Source organism: Centrocercus urophasianus, unplaced genomic scaffold, assembly GCF_019232065.1.
Source record: "Centrocercus urophasianus isolate 14NV4802_14NV808 unplaced genomic scaffold, USGS_Curo_1.0 seq_12, whole genome shotgun sequence".
NCBI lineage: Eukaryota > Metazoa > Chordata > Aves > Galliformes > Phasianidae > Centrocercus > Centrocercus urophasianus.
The window spans coordinates 49,752,306-49,778,706 of NW_024884364.1; positions in this window are offsets into that span (position 1 = coordinate 49,752,306).

The following is a 26,401-nucleotide window of genomic DNA, read 5'->3' on the forward strand; positions in this document are numbered from 1 at the left end:
TCAGCATTTTTGTTTCTACAAATTGAGAATATTTTTTTTAAATTAAAGTTAGATATTATCTAGTACTGACACTATTTCAAGCAATACTTTTTTACAAGATCTTTATTTTTATTGTTTATGGTGTAATATTTTTTTAGTGAAAAGTATTTTCTAGCATGAAAATATCTTCAAAGAAAAAAATGCATTAAATGAGTTCCTGGAAAACAATATGAAAAATCCAGGCAGTTTTCCTCATACTATCTGCTTGCTCCATCCACTCCCAATAATAGCTAATTAAAATTGTTAAGATGGAATAATCATATTTTCTGAGGCTGATTCATCATCAAAAAGACAGAGAAGAGACACTTTCCCTTGTTTCCGTTACAAGTGCCTCTCACATTAGGAGAAGGCAGAGAGACTGAAAACTTCAGCCATCACTGTGAAATAACTATGGCAAACACAAAGCTGGCAGTTACTTAGCAGTATTCTGTTGAAATTTTTATTCCTCAGTCTTCCAAGTATGCACAGCTTTGTCCTGAGCTGAAGTGAGGCTCCCAAACGTAGGCAAAGTGACAGATGTGCTCCTTAACCAAATTTGCTTTAGAAACAAGAGAACAAGAAAAAAAATTAAAAATAAAATAAAATAAAAAATGTACATACAAGGAGTCTTATGCTTAACAACTTCTTACAAACCAACCATTTTATTCTGTAAGTATGTCAGCCTGGATAAGCATTTATTGGAACTCTCCTCTCTAACGCAACTGGTTTCAAGGCAATTATTTCCCCTTGAGTTGAGACACCTCTCAAAGATACTCCTTGAGGTTGAGAGATCATTTACCAACAGCACATCTCTGATAAATGAATGATCTCATGCATAACTGGTACTTCAGGACATTAAGATCCTGTATTGATAATTTAGAATTAATACTATATGTTCTGTGCATTAAATAATAAGTTGAACCTTGCCATAAAAATCTGTTAAGCCTTATTCTCAGCTGGAACTGAAACAATTTTCTTCAGTTTCTGGTGGTATGGTGCTATTTTTGTCTGTTTGCTTGTTTCTAGGAAAAAAACGATGTTGATAATGCACTGGTGACTATAGTTGCTACTGCTAAGTAGTGTTGTAGAGAGGCAAGGCCATTCTCAGCAAAGGACCCAAGGAGCTGGGAGGGAACAGAATTAGTACAGCTGGCTTAAACTGAACAAAGGATTATTCCATACCATATGACATCATGTGGAAGGAGTTTTGAAGGGGTGGATGTTCATTCTCTCCCTGTCGTGGTTTAGGGGACTACTGGGCAGTGATTGGTGGGTAGTGAGCAATTGCGTGTATATTACTTGTTACACACATTTTTATTTATGCATATTTGTCATTATTATTATCCTTTTTCTCTATCTTAGTAAATAACCTATTTTGTTTTACTTGATTCTCTCCTCCATCCCACTGGGAAGAAGGGGGTGAGCAAACAACTGTGTGGTGCTCAGCTACCTGCAAGGTTAAACACAAAACTCACTTTTACAATATTTTAGTTCAATAAATCATCTTCTCTACTATGTTTGGTGATTATTCTTTAAGTAGTTTAAATCTCAGCTGTTACAGCCCCACCAGAATCCCAAGGTTGGCTCTTGCCCTCAGGCTCTGGGTGCCTCCTTCCCACAGGGAGGCATAAGGATCACATCTGACAGTGAAGGAATAAACCATGGTTCCTAAGCCAAGGCAGTCTGGGGTGGCAGAGAAGTAGCAGATGGGTATGATAGGGAATACCTAAGTGCCAGTGCTGGCCCAACAGGAACTATCCTTTGTGGTGATGTCCTATGGGTACTCCTCAGATCTACAGCAGTGATGGTGAGGAGGTGGGTCAGGCTGGAGAATGACTCTGGACTCCATTGCATGGAGTGGAATAGGGATCCCTGGATAATCATATTAAACCAACTAAGGCTCATTGGTGCCCTCAAGCCCAATGGCTAACAATTTCATTAAAATAACACTGATACTGAGCTAGAATCATATTCTCATGAACTGGACAAAGGGAAAGGAAAAAAACTTCATTTAATGATTACAAATGTCAATGGAATAGAAGCAGAAGCCAATATAAATGAGGGCAAAAGCTCTTATGGCGGTGCTGTTGTCTTACTATGAATATTTCACATTCATGAGTTCTGTGAAAATTCCCTCACATTTTTAAGTGCAAACTGACTGAGCGTTCAGGGGAGCCACTTAAATTGAAACTGTTATATAGGTCATGATGTAACGAGATAATACATTATACTTTTTTGCTTATTAACACAGAATTTTAAACACGAAGGATCACTCTAGCTTTACCACATATAAATCTGTTCATTGTGTCTGAACATCCACACAGAATAATGTTATATGCTGCTTTAAAATTCTATGTTTCAGTAGCAGAAGAAAGCATTGCAAAGACTTTCTTTCATTCTCATTCCGAAATGCTTTGATGTGCTTCAAAGATAAGAGCACTTCATTATGTTCATGAAGAGTAAAAGTGTCCTACTATGACAAGAACTCTTTTAATATGATGGTTAAGTGAAGCTTAGCATTAGTTTCAAATGAATAAAAGCACTTGCTGATGTCAGGTCATGATTCATATTTACCCTCTTCAAGTCCCTTGTTCACATAAAAAATGCTTGCATCTTCTGAAAAAAAAAAAGGCTGGGCTTTGTTTCATAGCATGATACAGGATTACACTGACTTTGTTTTCTTGCAGTAAGATAAAACATTTAAGTCATTAAGTTGACATTAGAGATAATAGAGTTCTGAGTTACTATTCTCTAGTTACTACCTTCTCTTTTGTATAGAGGACAGACATTAGTGGGTCTCTTGAATCTTGCATTTTGAAGTTTCTGGGGCAGCTTTTCATTGATACAAAACTTGTCAGATAGTATTCTGCTCATTTAAACTCATATATTAGATGAATCTCTCATACAATGGGAGTAATTTTAATGGTGCAGGAGAAAATAAATCTTAACACAGGTTTTCCCTTAATAAATGGTATATAAAATCTTTGTCTCTATTTCAGTAATTTTCACACTTGAATGGTAGGAAGTAAGAGCTTTTTTTGGACTTCAAATCATTATTTATTCATACTCTAGCAACTCACAAGAATTCACAACCAAATTGTACTATTTGCTAGGAATTATGCAAACAAAAAGAAAAGTGTAATCTTAATTTTAAACAACTCTCAGGCTAATGTTGCACTTTCTTTTCACATACAGTGGAACTTAAATATTTCCACATTGGCTTGTTAATTTTCCTTCACATCCTGAGAACTGAATTAAACATAGACATCTTTCATTAAATGCTGTCTAAATCCTCCAAAAGTGATCCAATGATTTCTTTCTGTTTTCCTCCACTACATTTCAACAATAGTTGGAATCATCTTCTTTCACCAGCAAGATTTTTTTGCTAAGTCTTGAATTCGGGTAGTTTTTGGGAAGTATAGAGAAGGCATTTTTATGCTGTTCTCTTTCATTTTATACCCTTTCCTTAGTTAGTGAGATCAATTAACTGGAAAATGAGAAAGCCTTTCCCCTCCCTATGCTGTGAGGCCCGAAAAGACAGTCATGTCTTTTCTTGGTTCTCCTTTCCTTTTAACAATTTTCTTTTCTGCTCTACATTTCTCTGACATTCATACATCTCCTGTTGTCCCCAGAGTCCCCTGTTGACAGGGATGTGTCAAAGTCAAATCACTTAAACTGTTACCATTTCCCTTATGCACTGTTCTTTGAAGAACCACTTTGCCATATGGCAGTTATGTCATATAATCTCATCTGCTACGGTTGTGTCTAAAAGCCAATTGGAAGAAAACCTGATAATACCAAAGCTGAAATTTTATGCAGTGAAACTATACCTACTGTTTTACAGAAGAGTATTTATAATGCATTATTATTACCCAATGTGCTAGATTTTCCACAACTAAGAACAAATCCAAAGCACCAAGTTATTGGTTAAGCTTAGATATTTCCATCCATCACAGTACTTGAAATTCCATATTAAATGAAACGAGGGTAAAATATGAAGCAAATAAGGTCAAAATTAATCATTTGTTTTTATTCAGACTAAGCAAGCAAGTTCAAAAATTTAAAATACTTTAAAAATTAATAAATAGAAATCTTGAGCAAAATAAAATTTTGTGATTTGACATCTTCATCCTTTTTACCCTTTAATCCTTAGAATTTTTCCAAGTTTCTACTTTCAGAAATCATGTGAACTTGCAAAAGTGTATTTTGACATGTTATACACTATCTTAAAATTTCAGGAAATAGTCCTCTCTTGTGCTATGGATAGTACACTTAGGCCTGTAGTGGCTGTCTGGATTTAGGAACTCATGCTCTATATGCATCTAACATTGTGTTTAAGATGTGTTTCACACAGATTTGCAGGAATATGATATATTCTTACATCTTAAAAATAAAACAGTGTAGAATAAATATGATATACTTAAAATATGGGATTATTATCTGTCAGGTCAACATGGATGGAATTTGAATCAGACACTGAAGGAGCTCACTCTTTATTTGTTGCTTTTTTTTTTTTTTTCTTTGCTTTATTTTTATTTACATCCACATTTGAAATAGCATTTCAAAAACCTTTTGTTACAGTGTAAAGAATATACAGCCTATGAAAACAAATATATATTTTAGCTGTAGGCTCCACATTGTTATTCCAAGACTTTGCTAGATTTCTGGAATTCCAATTCCAGGCACACCATTCAAAAGCTAGACTGCGATGCCAAGAGGTCAGAGTTTGAAAAGAGAATAAAAAAAGTTATTGGAAGACCTGTGAATGACCACTGATCTTTTTTCTCCAAGGCTACCAAGACATAATGCCCACTAAGATAGAATAATATATCTCTATATGCATATATATCTGTTTAAAATATTAATCACATGCAGATCAGATCAATGTTATACAGCTGCATTTTAGATGATAAACGTTTTATAAATATGTTCATAAGCATGAATCAGAAATGAAGTAATGACTTCTGAATGTGTAATTAATATGTCTCCTGCTGATTCAGTATCTGCTGTCTAAACAGTTTGGATCTTCCTTCTGCCAAATACATTCTTTGTGTGTGAAAAAGTCGGCTGCACCAGAGAAAGTAATAAAAACAGACATTAAGCTGGATTTATCTGTATTTCAGGGAAGTTACACTGATAAATTCTGAAATGATCAAGAAACATTTAGTCCATTCAAATAATTGAAAAGTTCCGTATTCTCCATTAAAATGGCTCAGGAGAATTTTGTCTCAGGCATACTAAGGTTCTAGGGCCCTAAATATAATCAAAACGGAAAAAGCCTGGAGATCCGAATGCTTCTATAGCTCTTGTTAGTTGTCTCTTTGGATCCATAAACATTTTGAGTGATCTTCAATTCACCTTGAAGTGCTCTGCATGTAAAGTATCTATTTATGCATCTTTTGAAATTCTGAGTGGTAGTGTTAGATGACCCATATGTTCAATGAAACACATCCTAGATAACTTCTGTTCTCTTACATTTGAAAATATTGTTAGGAGAAACTGCAGGATGAAATATCCAGCCTTCATTGGAAGGTCAAAAGAAATGGAGAGCAGTTGCACAGGGATAGCCTGTTCTGTCCTTGGTCCATGGAGAAAAGCATGTGCTATAGTGTCAGTAAGCAAAGCTCTTAGCTAGCTTTCTCAAGGAGCGCTCAGGGACTATGAGAAATGACAAAGTCCCAGAATGAGCTGTCTGCTTAATTAATGCTGTAGACTAAAATAGAAGATGTGTTTCCTATTTGGTTTTAATTAGGACAAGTTTGGAATTTTAAATGCATTTACATTCAAGGTAATCAAATTATTACCTCGATTAACTATCTCAATACTGTTAAAATCTTGTTTTGTCATTTCCAGTTTTTGCCATTTATTGTGGTTGTGTATGAAAATTAATTCACCTTCAATTTTATTTGTCCTAGATGTTTTATAGCCTATCTCTTAAAAATTTCAGCAGAAGTTGGGCTTCACATAGCATTGAACTGCCACAGCTACTGCTAGGGTTGGGAGCGAGGGAAGAGAGGGGAAGCTTTCTTCCATGAGTCACAGGGAACTGAGCAAGAGAACTACTATCCTGGTTTCAATCTGGAATTAGGTGATTATCCTTCTGGACTATCACACCTAAATTCCTCCTCTAAGGGGCTTACTGTCTAAATTTGGGTTTGATTCACTTCATCATTAATCCAGCTTGTCTTGAATACAACTCCATTTATTTTAATATCTTTATAGCAACACAAAATAGAGAAGACTAGATATGAAGTAAGAAGTATACATGCAGCATGAAATGAATCACTGAAGAAATATGCAGTCTGCAGAATAGACATAGTAAATACAGTTTTTTCTTTTTCTTATTTTCTTATTTAAAGGATATTTTATTAAGAGGTTTGACAATTTAAACCTTAGCTAAAATTATAAATGTTTGCAGACAATGAAATTATTTTATCTGCAATGATTATTAGAATATACTATATAGTATATAAATAATAAGATGCATAATTATTTATGTGAATAAATACAAATATGTAAACCAACTAAATTAAGGTACAATTACAGATAAGCTATAACATATATGTATACTGATAAATGTGACATTATTGTCCAAGTACAGTAGCTTGGCACTGCTGTAAGTTAGAGAAAGCTCTTTAAAGATCAAAAGCACTAGTGTTGAAATGATGGTAATGAGCAAAAGTCAAATGTATTAGCAACACCTCTGGGATACTTGGTAAGAGTCTAAATGTCCAATTTATGGAAGTAATATATTGCTACAACGTTAAAAGAAATAATTCAGAGGCAGTTAATGGTTTTATATAGAAGATCTTGAGGTGAAGTAAAGACATAAGGACTGAGAAAAATTAGATTTGTGTTGGCTTTTTTTTTCATTAATTTGTAACAGATTTCCACAGGGTTTATGAGAAAAAATTACTTTTAGTTGTCAGAAAGATCTTTTAAAATAAAACAGTATTAACATTCTTATTTTTTTTCTGAACACAGATCTAAGGTCCTTCACCACAGTAATAGGTACGCCATAACAACCAGCAGTTAAAAAGGAATAAAATGTCATTGTTGCTAGATTACTTAGCAATTTCAACTGTTATTTCAATTATTTCCTGTTAACTATTACTATTCCTTCCCATGATGTATGATGTAAATGCCCACAATCAATTCAGATTACATCAATTATATATAATCATTATAAAATGTGAAATTTATTCCTCAATAGAAAGCATGTTCTAAAAATGCTATTGTAAGCTGTGAGATAGTTATATATATATATATATTTCAGATCTTTACTGATTATTCTTTGGACATTAAAATTCTTCTGGCATTTCTGTGAATGTGTAAATATGTATACTGTACCAGGCATGTCCAACCCACAAGCCAGAGAGCTGCATATGGCCCAGGACAGCCAGTAATGCTGTAGTAATGCACAAGATCTAGTAATGCAAAATATCATAAACTTACAACTATATTATGTGATATTTAGGAATCTAAATATTTGTGAGATGACTGTGCTCAACTTAAGTGTGGACTGCATAGGTGACAGTGGAATGCTGAGAAGGGGAGAGCACAGTGCACTATTAGCTTCACCTCTCAGGCCCACACACTCAGTTAAATTGAATAGCTCCTTGCCTGATTCAGGCACTATCCTAGCTCTTCCCTGTCTCCTGCCCTGCACCATAATGGCTATGTCAGTTCTTCCTAGAGGCCCAGCCCTGGTTGTGCACCCATCACACAGCAACAACCAGACCATCTGTGTGCTATTAATACTGTCTCAGCTGAAAGCAGGACAAGGGGAGGATAAGGCACAGTGCTGATTCCTACATCTCCCACCCTTCACACACACTCATTTGAATTTAAATATGCATGCATTACATGTTGTGTGCACCTGTGCCACTTACTGAGTAAAATGCAGTCACTATCAATAATAATGTTTCAATTTAACTAAAGTCATCTCAAAAGAAAACAGAACTCAAAAAAATCCCAAAATTGTGGAATGAGTGGTCAATGAAAAAAGGAGAGATAAGTACTTTTTTTATTGAGATAAATAATATAAAGCTATGCTTAATTTGTAGGGAAATCATGCCAGTTTTTGAAGATTCTAATTTGAAAAAATGATATTTCAATACAGATACCTCCATGAGGATAGAACTGAAAACAAATCCCAAAATTTTAAGTTAGAAAAAATATAAGTAGCCCATGGACATAAATGAGAGGAGAATGTTAATTTACAAGAAATATTCAAAATGGATGTAGAAGATATAACAAGCTGTAATCATTGAAAGCAGCACTGGGTTTGAATCAAAGACAGTAATCAGAGGTCTCACAAGAAAGTCCTGTTGGTGGTAGTTCTGGGAGTCTCTTTGAGGATAGTCATGTCAGACATCAGACATGTCTCTTTGAGACATGATAATTCACTCAGTAATCAACTTTTCCAGCAAGAAGGTGTTCTGTTTGTTCTTAATCACAACTTTTATCATAAGGAATTAATTAAGTTTATTAATTAAGCTTAAATGTATCCTTTTTGAGGGAAACGTACCTGAGCACAAGCTTGTATTAAGAAGGAAATATGTTCACTTGTAACTCCCAATTCACCCTTTAATGTAAAACTGTGTATGCAGAGGTGACACTATTGATTTACGTCACTTACTAAATGCTTCAAAAGTGCCCCCAAACTTCTGTCTTATTACCAATATGTTTAGTGTTTCCATTTCTGTTCTGAAGAGTTGATACGTAGGCAATTGGAAAGATTTCAACATCTGCCTGTGTGAGATCACTGAATGATATGCTGCCTGAGTATTATGGTGGTTTTTTGTTGTTTGTTTTAATAACTACTTTAGTTTTATTAAAATAGAAGTAGTGTGTCAAAAAGACAATCCCTTCCCTCTCTAGACCCTGTTTCTTATACTCTTGTGTTCTATTGTAAGCCTTGGTATCCTTTAGCAGCTTTAAATAAGAATAACACTGGAGTTGCAAATACATGCCTATACCTATAGAATGCAAACTTACATTAGTATATTAGTATTAATTAGTATATTAGTCTTCCTACCTATGCACTGAAAAAAAATTCTACTGCTATTTATTTATAACTGTTCACCACCTTGATACTATTATATGTGGTAAGCGCTATATATATCTGTTATTCTCTGTGTGCCTTTTATTGCATATAAGGTATAGTAAAATGATACATCAGGGTTTATCATCCTGCTGGTCACTTGACAGGTATTTCTGTTCAAGATATATGTCACAAAGTAAGAAGAAAGTGTGTTGAAAGAAGAAATGTACATTTAAAACACTGAAACTGACAACATCTGGCAAGTTCATCAATTGAATTTTATAGCTCACATTTGCTTGAAATTAAAGTTTATTACATGAAATGTGTGGTAAAAGAATTATGTAATTTCTCACCCAATTGTTATTGGAGAACACAAGAAACGCATTGCATCCATCACAACTGTAAAAGCCAGATAAAGTATATAAGTATACCAAGTGGTTCATCTCGTTTGTGTGTGCTAAGAAGTCAATAAAACCAGATATGAATCAAATTTTAATGGCCATCTATACTATATTATTTTTTAAAAAGAAAGATAGATAAAAGATTTAAAAAAATTCTACTTGCACGAGGGCATTATAAATCAGTAGTGCTCTTTAAATGTCTGTAGTCTTGTGAACAGCAATTGATAGAAATATTACAAATCTGGTATTATGTTCATACATTTTTTTGAAGAAGGGCAAATGAATGTTGCAGAAAGTGATTAGTAAAAGAAAGATAGAGGCACTTCTTGAAGGCTAATATGAAGAGTTATAAAAGAAAATGAAGAGTTATAAAAGCTTTTTTGAAAGACAATCCCTCAGAAGTAAAAGTTCAGAACAGCCCTGTCATCTAATTTGGCAAACCAGCAATTTCTTTTGCAGCAGTGGCATTTACACCATCACTTAGAAATATACTTGAAATTCTCTTAAGACATCTATGCTTTTCCTTTAAATTTAGCAGTTGTCATCATCTTCCAGAATCATTCATTCATTGCACTTCATAATGGGCCATATTTCCACATACAAAATTAACAATTGAGTAAAATATCATATCGTGAAGATGCAGAAATAACTGTAATGGAGCAAAACAAAACCCTTTTCTCTTTCAGTTTTGGAGATTTTGTTCAGAGAATAATAATAAACTGCTTTCCACTAAATAATCTGTTATAGAGGATGTGTGTTCAATGCATCCTTTAATCACCATAGTGAATATGCGTGCAAAATAAAATCACCATGGCAGAAGTAATTCTTTATGAAATTGCAGAAATTATTCATTTCTCAATGAGAGCCAGCCTAACCCATTTTATTCCATTATTGTCTTGAGAAAAAAGTCTGGAAATAAGAATTTTAGATGTCTAACTATTTCTGTAGAGGTCTACGTTTTTCACCTTTTTCAGAAATTTTTGACCACCAGCCCTCAGACACTTCTAAGAGAAGAACAGTTGGCTGTTTGGGAAGGGATTCAGTATTATTGATAATATTATTTTTTTATGCAATCATTCTTCAGACAGAAGTTTAGCTTTTAGCTGAGTTAAACGTACAGGTTTTTTTACAGAATTGTATTAATTTGCTGAGTTGTGTCATATGATTGGAGAAATTTGCTGTTTTAGAAAAAACACAATTGGCTGTGACTATGGACTTCAATTAGAACAAGAAGTAAACACTGTACATGTTAGAAGACAGTATTATTATTAATGATATCATCAAATAGAGCTATTATATTCTTATTAATAAATTTGAAGCTTCACAAGCATTTATATGTAAAATAAATAAATAAACAAACAAATAAATAAATAATCTTGTTTTAATCAAGATAAGAAAATGACCATAAATGTGTTGAGTACAAAGGGCAAAGAAGAAATTTGAATTCATGCTTTGTGTAACAAATACAGAGTCCTTTAGCTATTTTAGAAAATGTTGAAATTATTTTAGAGAAAGAAATTTTGTCTGTGTAAAATAAAAGGTTACTGAATCAGGGTAGCAGTGAGTCCAAGACCACAATTAAAGTATTAAACAGTTAAATGAATAAAAAATTATTTGCAGCCAGAAATACATTTTCCATATAGGGTAAGCTTTTTCTACTCTAGTTTATTCTAAATTGTTCTGTTTGGAATTTTCTCATGCAGAGATGACTACAGGTAAAAGTGAAAGTAGAAGAAAACAAATGGCTAATCAGATTTTCTTAAGCACCTTCTTTTACCGTGTTTTTAACTACCCCACATTAAAACATTCACTGCGCATGTTATCTAAGTATAGTTTCTCAGCTACTTTTATCTTTAGGGAATGTCTTCATTACAAGGACGTCTTCAAATTTTATTATTTAGTTGACATGATGTGTCGTTTACTTAAGACAACAACAAAAAAATCAATTAGAATCCAACTGCTGGAAACAGAATTACATGAACTAACCTTAATTTATGCATTGCATGGCCATATAAAACAGACATATTTAACTTCATAAACACTGTTAAGAATAAAGAAATAGTCTATCATTTTCCTGATTAAATGCATCTTAATAGAGAATGGTGTACACTAGAATCAAATAAGCGCATTTCCTAACATTCCGTCTCTCACCATATCCAATCTTCCCATTTATCTTTGCTGTCTCACAGGTGGAAGTATTTATGTTCCTCTATTTGCTTGCAATTATCTGACATGCTATTAGTTCTTTTTTTGATTTGTTGCCAGAATGATTTTCACAGTATGTCTCAATTTTATTTTTATGTTAGAATGGGCACAAACATGCAACACTTCAAATAGTAACATTTGTGTTCTAAAGTAGTTCATGAGCCGTCCATTTCTGTCGAAAAAATATATATGAAATTATTTTTTATATTCTTCCCATTAAAAAGCTTTCTACACCTACAATCTTATTTCTAGATTAATAGAGGGGTAGTTTGACTTAGTTTAAATGCAGAGGAAAATCTCACTATACAGTGAGAAGATGAGTATTCCTGAAATTAAAGCCAAAGGTATTAAGATATCAGCTGTCTGAACTGTTAACATACTGACACTTTCTGAAAATCAAAGTTCAGTCAAAATTGTTCCTGGTTAAAAAAAAAAAAAAAAAATAGAAGAAGAAAAAAAAGAAAAGAGAAAAAGTAAAAGAGGATATGCTTTGAAAATTTTCTTTATTTAGGAACAAGCATATTATTCCACTTTTTGCATTTTCTCACTATGAACATGACCACTGGTTAATGAAATTGTTTGAGGAGAAATGTCAGACTTTTCTGTCTTTGTTACATTATATAAAAGTGAAAACAGTTTGAGCAATTTTTAAAAGGGAACATGTATATCTGAATGAATAATAGCACACTGAACAGGGAAATTGTTTTCAATTTTATAAGTAAAATAGGCAATATTTATTCTCTTAAATGATTGGACTAATTACAACTTTAAGATATGAATTTACCTGCTATATGCTCTCTAAATTTTAGTGTAATGCTTTTTTTTTTTTTTTTTTGCTTTTTTTTTAATCAATTCTAGTCAATTACAGAGTGAGAAATCTGTGATTGCACGAGGAGTTTCCACCAGAAGCTTTCAAAGATTAATTTATACACAGACATGTAAACATATGTAAAGAAGATCAGCATCTATATTCATGAAGGTGATTTACACAACTGTTAACTGATGCTTTCCAGCAGATACAAATAGCTGGGTCAAATTTGATAGGTAACCTGACACATAATACTAACAATGATTCTTAAATTACAGTTAGAGTCCCATTTGCATCCATCTCAGTAACAGTTTGTGAAAGGAATATTTTCAATTCATCTATGCATGGTATGAAAAAAAATATGGAACTTGTAGTTACTAATTTTAGCAGCAAAATTGATCAAAATATTGATGGAAGGTTAAGTGTCTATTACCACACCATCAAAATCTACCTCTGACGTTGCAGGCTAACATGGTAAAATAGGAGACAGCCCTAATGGATATTTAATGAATTGTCTCCTCTCCTCTCCAAAAAATTACAGGACACCTAAAAAGGATTCTAAACTAGAATTAAAAAAAGATATGTAGAAGTGTAAGGCATTCTTTCTTTTAGTTAACAGAATGAATGTTCATTAAATTGTCATAAAGTTATATGAAGTCCTTCAATAATGAACTCTGAGTATAAATGCAGAATAATTAGTTAAAAACAGAGAATAAAAATAACACCAATAAGAAATAAAATAATTTGTAAGAATCTGCTTGTAATTAATTGTGTCTTAAACCCATGAAATCGAATTTTGCTTTTACTTGAAAATCTCACATATCAATGGATTTATTCATGGTTGAATTGGTTGTGAGAGAAGAAACAGCTTCATCATGTTTTTGTTATGGAATTAACGTCTGACAGATGCTCTGCTGGACTGAAGAATGTGGCAGAATATTCTTTGAAACTCTTGTGGACTGTCAAGTAAATTCACATGATAGAAATTTATTGGAGATTTTTGTTGTATAAAACCCATTTGGATCAGAGCAGGGATAAATCCAAAAAGCATAAAGTCCTCTACTGTGCAAGAAGAGTAGAAAATCAGACTAGCTTCTTCTAGTCTTAATTGAAACAAATCAAATAACAGAAGTAATAAAAGCTAAGCAGAAGAAGGGATTGAGAAGTTTAGAAAAGGAGGAAGATTAGGAAATAAAAGGTATGAAGAGTGTTTTATTATCCAGTAATCTGAATTACAGCTACAGCTTTATTCAAAAGGACTTCTTGCATTAATGTGCTTCCTTAAGAAATAGAAATTCCATAATTCCATAATGCTGCTCATTAGTATTATTTCATTTCCTCTCTCAAACTGAAAAAAAATAGAATAAAATAAAAATAATAAAAAGAAAAGCACTCACTTCTAATTTTCCAAAGTTAATGTGGTTCAAAGTTAAAGTTGTGTGTTTTTTGTCATATCCTAAATACACACTTTTTTTTTTTGTTTGTATTTTTCCACTTCAAATACATGTCTAAGGATATTTCACTTTTGGAATATAACTTGTAATGACATTGACTTACTTTTGTAAATGATAACGTTACATCTCCAGACATTTTAAATGTTCTTTTGTAAAGCTTTCATATTGGAATTCAGGAGTTCTTGCAAATTGTTTTGAATTAGAAAAAAACTAGAGATGCTTTTCTAGTAATGGGAAATCAGACAGTTTGAGGGATGTAATTCCTCAGAAATGCTGTGTATGTTGTTTTAGTTTGATGTGAATGGAATTTGAGCTCATTTGGAGGACTATGGTAAGCAAACTGCTTGAATGACAAGACATTATAATGGAGCAGCACAGCAAGAACAGATTGTAAATGGCACAATACTCATTACAGAATTCTACGCGAGATAATAGTTATAACTTGTTTCCAAACTTTTCCTTGGTTTTTTTTGTTAGAATATACTATAGAAAAACTAATGAATGTAAAACTGGTTATGATAAAGGTCCATATAAGTAATGAAAAATTAGATTAAAATAGCAAGTTATCAACTACTGGTAGAAAAACAAAATCAGTTTTGAAGGGTGAAGAACATATATCTCTAGGTTTATCTTTTAGTATTGTACTGAGAACTAACTAAGGGGCAAGAACAAAATGTCAGAGGTTAAAATCAAGTAAATGCCTCAGGAATGCCTAAAACTTTACCTCCTCTATTATATCCTAGGGAATTTATATTTTAAGATGAGATTATCACATTGATAAGAAACATGAGTGTAAACCTGATATTAACTTGTAACTCCATTTACATGGTGACCAAGATTATATGATTCTGATTATTTATAAACATTTTCAAATGCTTAAGTTTCTAGACTCATTCTCCCATACAGCTCTGTAGGAAAACACAGACATTTGAGAGAGGACATTACATTTTTCTGTTTTCCACGAGGACTAACTAATAAAGAACAAATTTCAGAGTATTAGCATGTATTAATAATTCATATCCATACTCTATATGTGCAATATATTTGAATATATTGGTATAAAAAAATTCTGCTATTTGAAATGGCATTGTTTTCCATTTTTTACAAAGTTTTAGTTAGCTAACTACTGCATAAAAGAACCTGTAATTTTTCTGGTCAGTTTCTTCCATGTAATTATTCATATGTTCATATCAGTTACTCTGTTTAGAGGAACATATATTTAATTTCATCAACTATTAAAAGTATGATTTCCTCTTAAAGAGGAAAAGATTTGAAATTATAAGGCATCACTGAGAATCAAAATCTCTTAGAACAGTCAAAGTGATAAATACGCAACGCAACCAGCTTTACAATGCGCTTGCTTTGTTTAATATTAACAAATTGTGCCCCTTTATTTTTAATATTTATTTGGAATGTGCCTTTTTGTACTTAGTGGATGATTCTAGTGTTTTGTTAGAATCACACATTCTGTATTTACGTATTTAATAATTGCATTGAGATAACTGGCAGTTTGATCAAATACAAGCTGGTTGTCAACAAGCAACATTACGTCCCTCTTTGCTAGGCAGCTTTCCAGCCTCTCCTCTTCCCTCCTCTTCCCTTCTCCTCCCCTCCACTCTTGTGCCCATCCATATGCAGGGGGAGTAGGTGAGTGGCTGTGTGGTGTTTAGCTGTTTACCAGGTTTAAACCCTGTCTACAACAGGATCTACAGGCACTTAGAGTGTCTCAGAATGAACTCATCTTTAAACAGGGAAAAGCTTTATTCATTTATGTATTATCAGACAGCTGACAAAGGGCCAGGGACAATACAAATATTTTCCTTAACTATTCAAGAGAAAGCTTGAACATACATTGCAGTTTACACTGTTTTTTGATTTATTAATGATATAGAATATAATTGTGTTACTGTAAACACAACACAGCTTTTTTTGCTAAGAATTCACTGAATGTAGTTACTATATACACAATACTATATAACATCTTCACTAATGAGCTAATACTCCTTAAGGTATTCAAGCATATGGAGGTCATTATTTACAGATAAGTTTATAGAGAGGTTGCTGTTTTCCATCTATAGCTGTTGTAAAGTGAGATGGGCTGTTGAGGAGCCTCTGAAGTGTCTGTAGACTTCACATATAACAGCCAGAAAGCGTTCCCTGACTTCTATGCTTGCTTAGTAGTCTCAGGGGGCAATAAAAGTAAAACAGGTCATAAAATACAACATATGGACAAATCTGCTGTTGCAACTAGCGTAGCTTTTAAAATGAGAGACAAATATCTTTTATGAAAGGAGCATGAGCTAGGTGCCTGGTCACCCTGTGATACAAGCTGTTTAGACTTTCTATGAGTTGTATGTGAGTAACAAACATTTATCTGGCAACAAATCAGTAGATTTGGCCTTCGTTTTGCAGTTATCCTCATGGCCTGAATTCCTGCTTACTAGTCAAGTCTTAAAATAAGGGCATGCATTTGCAAAAGTTTTGTTACCTTCTTGGCATGTAGGTAAATCAGATGGTTAGTATACAGTAGAGCTAGTGTCTGGAAGAGTCTGAATACATGTGTTCCCATAGATTAGTTTGAAAAGCAGGGCCAAACTGACTAAGCACAAGTTCATTGCACCATTTTTATTTCCTTCATCCTTAGCAAGTTAATATAATAGTAATGTTGTGACCTTCCAGGCATTGCAGTGCTTTAGCAATGCTGCTGTCAGTACTTTCTTGTCATATTTTAGAGTGGTTGAGCACTTGAATATATTATTCATAAATCTTTTTTTTTCCCCTTGGAAGAAAGCAGTATGTCCTATTATAGCTATGCCTATTTTTTAACCACAAAAATGAATCCTGTCCTGATTCAAAATATTGCCATTGAGTACATTTGTGCAATTCCAAAATTTGAAACAATAATATAGCTAAATTTTAGTCAACTTTGAGAAGAATTCAGATCTTTTCCCAGTTTTAAGATATTGTACCCTATTCCTGTAATTTACTATAGTGAAAATGAAACAAACAATAATACTGTACTCAAGTACCATAGCTGTATTTATTCACTGGTATCTTGAGCAAAGCTGAAAATTTTAGAAAGGTGTTTTTTTGTGTGTGTGTGTGTGCGTGCATTATTTCTTTTGTTTTCCATTTTACCTTCCTTAAGAGCACACTGTTATTTTATCATGTTGAAGGAATTCTGGCATTTGTTTTTGACTTTAAAACCCATGCTTAAATCTCACTTGAGTATATGGATTAAATACCTTTTTTTTGTGTTTAATTAGATGTTTTGCTGAAATGGGTCCTTAATTGCTAATTTTTCTTTCAGAAAAGTTTTATTGATATCTGTATTTATTTAAAAGAGCTATCTAGAGTTTCAGTATAAGTTTTCTATTGTAAGATAATTTTAGAAGAATTACCTGTGTGAAAGTATTGGAGTAGTATAAATTATTGAGAATTTAGAAATAAAATAAGGCAGGAAGCAATAAAACACAAAGCGTATGTATTTGCTTGGAGTTTTCCCTGTTCAGAGAGAGGTAAAGTATACAAACAATGCATTATTTCATATATGAAGTTCTTCCATATCTGTTTTCCCTCATGTATTATGGAGCAATTTTATGGCTGATAAAAACAAGAAAGTTGCTTTTTTTTTCTCCTGACTTTTTGTTCGTATTTCATCATTCGTTTTATATAAAAATCTGCACAATAAAACCTACATTGTAAAAATAAAAAAGATCTAATGAAATTTGTGTCTTCACCCTTGTAGAAAAGCAAATTTTTATGTCTCCTTTACAAGAGAGAAGGAAAATGACTTGCAAGCCAAATGAGATATTTTAAAACTATAACCAAGATTTTTTAGTAATATGTAAGAGTAAATAATAAAACATGCTGCATAAAATAAATGCTGGAATTAACAAAAATATGTATATTTGAATGTATGATCAGTTCTACTGACATCAGAAAACAGACTAGGCATAACAAAAAAAGTATAGTTGGTCACAGGACAGAAGCAATCTAGCTAGATACAGACGTCCCAAAATGTAGTAAAAGTAGAGATCTAGAGATCTTTTGGGTCACTGGATATCCTAACAATAATTATGTGCATATGTGTTTGTTTAAAAGAAAGGACAACAAGGAAAAACCTGTAGCCACCATTTGATATAATTTTTTTCCCCCTTGTGCAAGTCTACTTTCAGTATTATATTTTAAGACTTCAACTGATCAGACCTGTTTTATATTTGGTTTTGCCTTTTTTTTTTTTCTGCCTGTATGTGTTATGGGATTGCTCAGATGATTTTGAATTCTGATGTAAACTGGGAGGAGGCTACTATTCCTGTAGGAACTGCTGATGAGTCATAAGGTGGGACAGCGGTGGTGGCAGCCAGGAGAGAAAGGGGCTTCTGAGGTGATAGATACAATGTCCCCTTCAGCTAAGGGACTCTTTTAAAATAGAAAGTATCCCTGATATGTTTTTGGAATTTATAAGGCTTAAACATTTTATTTGTTTGTTTCAGTTCTCTCATTCCTGAAATTATATGTCATGAAGTCAGTTTTTCATATCACCTGGCCTTTGTTGCAGCCCTTTATAGTAGGTCTGTAAAAAAAATTAAAAATGAATTTGTGAGTAATTAAATTAAAATCATCCATTTTGTACTGATGAAAGTATTTGTGTAGGTATGACGGAAGGCAGCAGAGAAGCCAAGCCATACCTAGAAGCAAGATTAAAGTAAAATCCATAATCATATCCCCAGAACAAAAGCAACTACTTGACATCATCATGTTTACCTTTAGAGTGTTGCAAATGAAATAGATGCTTTGCTAGGGAAGCATGTTAAAAATATTTTTGTGAACATAAGACATTTTAAGATTTTTTGGTAAATTACCTAACAATTTGAAGGTCTTGATAATACTCATGTAAAGATCAGTGTAGATTAAAGACAATCAAAAGTGTACTTCCTCTAATAAAACCAGATCATTCCAAACAAAAAATAATAATAATTTTTTAAAAAATCCAAAAAACAGCACAAGCATTTTGGGAGCTGTATGGGAACTGCTGAGTCACAGCCTGAACCTCTGATTGATCACCTGAGGCGAGCCATGATTCAGCCAGAGGAGCACAGCTGAAGGCAATTCACCTGTGCTGCCGGAAGGGGTGGAGCCTGGCTGCACCTCTCCTAGACCTATTTAAGAGCTGGCTGCCAGAAGGGAAGGATCTCTTCTGGAGATTGCCTCTATTGGTGTTTTGTGGTGAGCCCAGCCGAAGGGTAAGCCTCCCATTTTATTCTCTTTTGTTATCATTGTCCACTTTGCCTAACTCTCTTGACTATATTGTAATATCTTGATATCCATTGATTATACAATTGTAGCATCTTGATATCCATTGGTTATACAGGAGCTGACACTTGTTAGAAAAACAGACGAAATTCTGTCCTATTAATAAATCGGTAGAATTCTCTTCTGACAAGAAGGAAAGTCCCTGAGGAACACCATTATTTTTTCTGGAATATTTAGATGAACTATGCCATTTAAATAGAAAGCTGATTGCGATAACAATCAATGGATAACAATGGAGGTAGGATCCTGATTATTTAGGGCAAAAATTAGGTATTTATTTAGGGCAAAAAATTAGGTATTTAAGAATAACTGTCTGATTCTATTTCCTTTGAGACCTAAGGCTGGCAAATATAAGCTCTTCAAGACCTGGAGTAACAACTGGTAAACTTCCAGGCTACCACAGGAATTCCTGAACTGCCTGTGTCTGGGGTCTGGAGGAGCAGCAGAGCATCTCTGTGGGTTATGCTAATGGCATGGAACAGGTTTCCCACTCCTCTCTGGCAGTTGGGAATTAGGCCCCTTGCTAGTGGGTCTTGGGTCTGATGTTTGAATGTCACTGAATCACATCCCAAATTATTGGATTTACAAGTGTATAACCTGTAGGTTCCTTAATGAGAACCACTCAGTTCTGCAGCATCATGTGAGGATGACAGACCACCACTCCTTCAAAATAATCTCCACTGTTTCTTTTTCCTTCCCACATTATCCCAAGTTGGCAGATTTTCCAGAGGTACCTTTAGCTGTTCACAGTGGTTGTCTAAAACCATAGCTCATCACCTGAGTATCACTTAAAAAATAGCATTTTTCTAATAATGTGTGTTGTAGGTATAAAAATGACAGTTGTTCCCACCTGACAAGATATCTGAATCCTGGTAAGTGAGGGCAACTTGAGAGAAATGTTCAGAGGATTCAGAACAGATCCTGTGAATTGAAACCATGCCAGGGGTTGTGCTGGTGAGGTCAGTCACTGGCAATTTTAGAGGGAGAGAATACACTGAATAAGAAGAAAATTATTAACAAACTGCATAGCAGACCTGCTGTGTGACAGGATGAGGCTGAGTTAAAATTCAAACTTAGCTGAAAAAACAATGATCGTGCTGTTTTTCTTACCAAGGAAACATGAACCTCCAGTGATTGACAGAGAGCTGCAAAGAGCAGGGTTACTAGTCTTTTATTCTTTTCATCAAAAGTCTGAATTTATCCAATGGTAAACCACCTTAGGTGAAGTTTTCCTATAAAGACTCAGGAAATTAAACAACAATTTTGAAATTATGTAATATGTGAAACCAAGACAAAGCTAATATAATTTATTAGGATTTAGCATGAATGACAATGAATCAATGTTGTCTTATAGTTTGTGTCTTTACCCTATTAGTTACGTACACTCTATGAAGAAAAAGAAATCATGATATTCCTACACATACAGTTCAAAAGAACAGCTAAGACTAGGATAAATCTGTTTTTGTCTTATGTGAACTTTTGCACGAGACAGAATGGGACAACTTGTAATTGAAGTTAACACTTTTCTAAACATGCTGTCATGCAGAATTAAAAGATGGAAAAATTTTCTCAGGGAAGACAAGAAAATATCATATGCTATATTGGGTTGTGTTTTCACTTTCTGCAAGCTCTCATCACTCCTTTTTTTTTCCCCACTAATTTTTAGTCTATTCTCTTTATTTTGTTCTGATAATATTTCTGTATCTGATAATATTTCCTGAGAGAACACAATAAGAGACTCCATTACTTGTGTTGTCCATAAGCAGACTAGCAAGTTGGAAAAGAAAGCTTTTATGGCAATTTTGTCAGCCAAATGCAACAGCTTGTTTAAAAAGCTCTTAATTAGAGAATCTTTATTTTCTTCATGTAGGCAAAAAGTTCTTATTATAATAAGAATTAGACAACAGACCTTCCTAATTTTTATTTATTTATTTTTTAATCTTGGCGTTAAGTAATAGTGCTAACAGACCATCTCTCTTACCCTAAATAGCACATTTCTCAGGTGATACATATAACTATGGCTACTGAACAAAATACATACTTGGTGAGAGTCAACAATTATATTCAGAACAGCAGCAATATATAAGGATTATTTTTAGTAATTACATAAATATTCCATTTTTAGGATTTCATATGACTAGACTGTTCATTGTTTCAAAGCATTTTTAGGTTGTAATGTATTAAATACAGTTAGATTATAAAAAATACTGAAATACTGGAATAAATATTAAAAATACACATCGACAGGTTTGTTCTTTAATTCAAATGCCATCTTCTGGATCTGCATGTTAACTTTTAAATTATACTGAGAATATAAACACATATATATACATATGAAAATAAAAATAATGATATTCCAACAACACAATGGGAAAATGCATACTATACTAGGACAACTTGCATTTGAGGACAGAGGCATAAGATCATTTGACTTTTGGCAGATACTTCCCAACATACATTACAATACATGTAAAGAATTAAGTCTTTCACTTGACAAAATAATATTATGGAAAATTTGTAATCCAATTTGTTTCTTTAAAGTGATGCTTAATTTCTAAATATGATGACATTGCCTATGGTATAAGCTAATCTGGAGTTAGTTCCAGTTTCATTGGTTGCAGAAATTGTCCTGTCAGCCGTATTGTATTTACTGCATTCACCATAGAAAAAAAATTCCTTTACGTGCAGAGAATAAGACAGAAGAGGAGGAAAAAAGGATTGCTTGGTATATTTTATTGCATGGCACCCATTGACATTCACCAGCACTTACAGAACGTTTATGGAGATCAGTATGTGCGCACAGTGAGGAGGTTGTTGGTTCCAGCAGTGGTGAGGGGGACAGTGAGTCACCTCCACTGGTGCAGACTTACAGGACAGCATGCAGGCCCCTGTTTATCGCTGGTAAAAAGGCATAGCTAATGGAGGTGACCATGTTGTAAAAAGAGTGTTTCGTTGCTAAGAAGTTGCTCTATCAATCAGTGTTATTGTGCCCCTTTTTTTTCTGTTGTAATTCCTATGGAAATAAATAGGAGGCATTACTTCCAGAGTGACCTATGTAGAAGCCCAATAGCTCCAGCGAGAAGCTCTAACTCAATAAAACAGACTGTTAATATGCACACTTTAGAGATTTGTCCTGGAATTGCAGAAGACTGTGAACAAGTATTTAAGCAAGAAACTTGTAGAAGAAGAAAATTTTACACTGGTCTCAGCAGAATAAATTTAGTGTTACTTCAGCCTTTTTAATCAGTCCAAAATGAATTCACGCTTATAGTTACTTTTTACATCAAGTAAACAAGGAAATAGGGTTTTTTAAGGTAAAGATATGAAGTTCTGAAATAGCAATATACAGCATAAAACAGTCAAGATTTTGGGATAAAAAATAATTATTAGATTTCTTGCCTTTGGAACGAGTGCTTTTTTCTGAACTCTGTCTTTCATATGATTGAGATGAAGTCCATTTCCTACAGTAATCCTGCACGTGGCCTCATTAACAGCTCTCTTTTTGTTTTTATGATTTATCGTCCTGATCACTTGTGACAATAAACCACAGGTACTGTGAAAAACTGTGAGTTTACATCAACTTTAAACATTATAAAAACAGTTATTCTAGTTGCTGTTGGAATTTCAGAACACACCAGATTTCAGTTGTTAATAACAGACCAAAACACCAACTACTCTGTATATTTAAACTGCTTTCTTTACTGCTATCCAGGTCTCAGAGATGTTATGACATCTGTGTTCTCAGCAATCCTGAGAGATATAAAACTGTGTCTATACAGTATTACAAATAGGAAATCAAACTATAGTGGAAATAATTAACTTGTTTAAGTCATACATTTAACCTTGAAGAGAAGTGAATTAAATCTTTTAGATCTTAATGTAGGAGATAATTGCTTTACTATTGATTAAATTTTTATGGGGTGAAGAGGAGTCATTTACATCAGCTCTTCTCCATTTGTATATAATACTTACCTGATAAGATGGCACAAACTGGAAAAAAAACAAACAAAAAAAAAAAAAAAAAAACCAAAAAAAAAAAAAAAACCAATACATTATCCCCCAAACCTTAAAACATTAATTTCAAACATACTTATGTAATTCACAAAGAATTATGGAGAATTTTTAATCCACAGTGGTAAAACAGAAGATAAGAAACTGGTAAAATACGGTTTTAAATATCTGTACTGATATTATTCTTTAAGCTTTAGGAAATTGTATCTTTGTACAGGGATTACAATAAGACAAATAACAGAGCAAGTAAGTATGCTGTACTCAAGTCAAATTCTTGGAAATGATTATTGTTTTAGTGTGATCAAGTCACAGGTGAGGTCTACATCAGAAAAAAAAAAAAAAGGAGGAAAAAAAGAAAAAGGAGGAAAGTACCTACCTCCATTCCCTGATGCCAACTAGCATGATTTTCCTTTTCCTCTAGACAACTTTCATACAAACCATTTGTTTTTGATTAAACGTGTGTTCAGAACACTCTAATATTTCATGACCTGCAACACTTACTACAAACTCTAAAGTCAGAAAACAGATTTCACTAAAACACAGAGTGATTCAGGCAGTAATGGACATTAGGTGGTCTTTAGTCCAACCTTCTTCAGGATCTCTTCTGGGACAAGACCAGGCTGGTCATGGCTTGGTCCAATTGGTGCTGGAAACTCATCCTAAAAAATGACAAGGCAGTATTCTAAATACAGAGATTACTGCTGACTTCACATAAATAGGACCATACTTCTATCGCCTAGTACCACTGAGCTATACTTAGCCACAAACAAGAACTCTGCAATGGAAGTATCTTGCTGTATTATGACAATGTTTTGAATTCCAGTTTATCATACTTATTGTCAATAATTACATAAAATTATAGTAAAATACTTCTTTAAAATGTAATTATTTAATTTTCTGATTTACCTAGTGATATTGGCAGGAATATGGAAGATGTTATTTCTTTCCAAAGCTTATTTGTTAAAGAAAAAAGCCTAAAATTTTGAATGTAAATGTTAATTTAACTCTTCTGTGTTTTATTATTAAACATATACGATGTCAGAAGTCAGTGTGAATATAGTCGAAAATCTTAAAACCAGGGTGGTCAGTTATCAGATGAACAAGATATCTAGTATGAAGTCAGTTTTTATGAACTTGTCAGTGCCAGCATACTTCAGGTATAGTAATTATTGCCAGTGAGCTGTGAAGGATCAGTATAAGATTTTTACTGCCAAAAGCTGATTTTAGGAAACTCAAGCAGTCTTAAACTATCCTTCTGGGTTTATATAAAATCTAAAGATCTTACATAAACTCAAGATCTAAGATCTTACAAAATGTTCATGTAAGTTTTTAAAATAGCCTACATCAAGTGCCACATGGCATTGTATACTATCGTATTCACAACTGAAGTCAGCTGAAATGAAGCTACTCTTTAAAAGGTCTCTTTTAGAACTAGCTCAAAAATAGGACATTTCTCTGAGCTGTCAACTGCAACACGATTATAACCTTAGCCTAAAGATATTCTTTATCTGTTTTTTTATTTTATTCTATCTGTGGTTTTATAAACTCTAATTAAATCTTACTGAGAGTAGGCAATTTTTCTGATGCCATAAAACCTCATCATATTACTTAATAGTTATTTGTTCAAAAGTCATAAAAAGTCCAAGTGAAACAGAATTTCATGTTGAGGTTGATATGCCCATCTTCAAATGTGGATCATTTTCCTGGCTATGGAGTGTGGAAAAATGTGTCTTTCTGAGTTCAACATTATCTTCAATTGTTTTATTCCATATCCATCAATATAAACCTGCATAAATATGAGACTTTCTATTTTCTAGTAGCAAGGGATGCCTGAAACAGACAAAACTGCCCTTACAAACTCTTATTTGAGGTCATTTAGGAGGAAGATTTACTTCACATGGATAATAGAAATGATTCAATAAAACATGTTCCTCATCAGAGGGTGGGTGGGGCTGCACTATAGCTCAGTAGAGTTCGAGCATGGATCTATTTTTAAGTATCCTAAGAGAACTTTTTGAGTTCTGCTCATTTGTCAATTTTTTTTCGTAAATAATATTATATAATTTTTTTTCCAACACAGTTTTTATGCACAGGATGTTCTTCTTGTAAGAAAATTGCAAATTTCTATTGCTAATATTTTTGTAATTTCTTTTCAGCTACCTTATGACTACTATAAAACACTTAGTATTGTGTACACGGTGGCTCTGTAAGGTCTCTGTAGTCACTGATTGCTAAGCTATATTTAATTCTTACTCACTTTAAAATACTAAACAGTGCTTGTTGTAGGACTGGTGCTCTTCTGGATAGGCACTATCCTTCTGTTACTTGCTCCAACAGGATGACCTTATGCTACCACAAAAACAAGCTGCTGGTATTATTAGTGCATAGGTGTCTGACTGTCTACCATTCAATGAAAATGAACAAATTACTTGGTCATTTTGTCATGTTGGATATTATATCCATATTATATATGGATATTATTTTTTCTTTACTTTTCCTTTGTAAAAATAATTTGACAGTGGTTACAGTTTCTAATGAAAGCAGTTGAACAAGATTATTTCCAGTTCTACCAGAACGGTGTTGTGTACTGTGGTACAATGCACTTTTGGAACAATACAATTCATCCTATCAGTCATTCATGTCTTTTTTAGTTTATTCTGCTTTTCCAAATGTATTGGTAATATCATTCTTAATAAATAGTTTTCATGACTTTAAAAGATTATGACATGAGAGCACTGACATGACATTTTAATTAAGTTTAGACCATATTTCATTTACCATTTTTCTCACCAGATAAAATGAGACAAGAAGAAAGGAATAGACATTAGACAACAGTACATAGCAAATTAATGGCAAAAGAACTGGGACAAATATTAAATTTTTTGTCTGCAGAAAACAATCCACAACCAACAAACAAAAAAGATAATATAGTATGGAAAGGATTTGAAAAATAATATTCTTTGCAGCTTCAGCACGCAACATGGTTATTTAAACTACTATTCATAAAGGCACTGACAGTCTTGTAACACTTTAGGACCACATTCTGCAAAAAAGCTGATTGCTTTCTGACATGAATTTGTGGCAGTGATAACAAGACTTCATAAAAGTCATTGTTTTCTGAGTAAAAATCTAAGACCCAGAA